This window comes from Wasmannia auropunctata, unplaced genomic scaffold (assembly GCF_000956235.1).
Source record: "Wasmannia auropunctata unplaced genomic scaffold, wasmannia.A_1.0 LD336076.1, whole genome shotgun sequence".
In the NCBI taxonomy this organism is placed as follows: Eukaryota; Metazoa; Arthropoda; class Insecta; order Hymenoptera; family Formicidae; genus Wasmannia; species Wasmannia auropunctata.
In genome coordinates this window covers 527,931-529,686 of record NW_012026814.1, presented here as the reverse complement: position 1 = coordinate 529,686, position 1,756 = coordinate 527,931, and positions in this window count along the sequence as shown.

The window sequence follows — 1,756 nt, the reverse complement described above, 5'->3', positions numbered from 1 at the left end:
TTGCCCGAGAAATTTGGAATTGGTGCTCAGAACGAGATTTGTTTATCTACGCCTCATACATTCCCTCTGCCCTAAATATAGAGGCAGATACAGAATCTCGTGTTATTTCAGAGGAAACGGAATGGTCTTTGGAGCAAAGTTATTTTAATAGAATTGAAGCTTACTTTGGAGATTGATCTTTTTGCCACCTCGATCAATGCGAAGTGTTCTAACTTTGTCTCCTGGCTCTCGGATCCTCTGGCATACGCAGTGGACGCGTTTTCTCTAGACTGGAGCAAGTTCTATTTCTACGCTTTTCCGCCGTTTATTTTGATTTTGAGGGTTTTGCGGAAAATCATAAACGATAGAGCAGAGGAAGTGGTGGTCGTCTCTTGGTGGCCGGCTCAGCCATGGTTCCCTCTTTTCAATCGTCTTATTAATAGCCGACCGATTTGCTTTGAACTCGATGTTAATATGTTATCATCTCCTTTTAGACACGTCCATCCGGCATAGAACAAGATTTCCCTGGTAACCGCGAGATTATCAGCCAAGCCTTCTTAATTAAGGGAACACCTTCTTCGGCGTTGAATGCGACCCTAGCATCCCTTACGGAATCTACGATTGCTCAATATGCTAAACCACTTAGACTATGGTGGTACTTTTGCAAGGAGAATCAAATTAATTGCTTTTCTCCTCCAGTTACAGCGGTTCTCGTATTTTTATTCTCTTTTCTATCAGATATTGGCTCTTATTCCATTTTAAATTTATATCGCGCATCGATTTCTTTGCTTTCCCATGGCGAGATCGGTTCTCACCCGTTAATAAAAAGATTTTTTAAGGGGGTGGCGGCGGTTGAAACCCCAATGTCCACATTACGATTTTATTTGGGATCCATCACCGGTTATCGCTTATTTAGCTTCCATGTACCCGCACGAAGACTTTTCGCTTGAGCTTATTTCTCGAAAGTTAAGGACTCTCCTTGCGCTCACGGCTCAAAGGATGCAAACCTTGGTGGCTATACAGCTTTCCAATATTTTTTTCTTGGATTCCATGATTATCAAGATCCCGGCTAGACTTAAGACCTCCGGGATCGGCAAAGCTCAACCTTTGCTTATGTTCAAGCCGTTCACGGAACAACCAGAGCTTTGTATTTATTCTTTAACTAAATATTACCTTAAGCTTACTCAAGGCCTTCGACATAAGGATTCGGACGCATTGTTTATTAATTTTCGTTCACCACATAGTGCAGTTTTCTTACAGACGCTGGGCCGATGGGTTAAAACGAAGTTGGGGGCAGCGGGAGTTGATATTTCTATCTTCTCAGCACACTCAACTCGGCATGCATCGACTTCCCTTGCAGCTAGCAAGGGTATTAGTGTAGAGGAAATTCAACGCACCGCAGGTTGGAATAGGTCCTCGGACGTTTTCGCCCGTTTTTACAACCGACCAATAGAGAAGGAACCATCTTTTCAATCCTGAGTAGCTTTAAACTTCTACATATGTGGGATTGTATCCATCCAAGACGTGGCATAATTAACGAATTGAACGAACTTACAGTGAAGTTCGATTGTAATTATGCTGTCTCGTCCGGATGGATACACTCCCACCCGACCACACCCATAAGTCAGATTTGAATGCTTTGAAAGTATGAAGATTCGGGTCCGCGCAGGCGCGGTAGAGAGCATGAGATGGCGAAGCTTTTACAAGCTTTCAATAACCTGTTGAGAATAGTGCAGTGGAACACTACTACATATGTATCCATCCGGACGAGACAGCA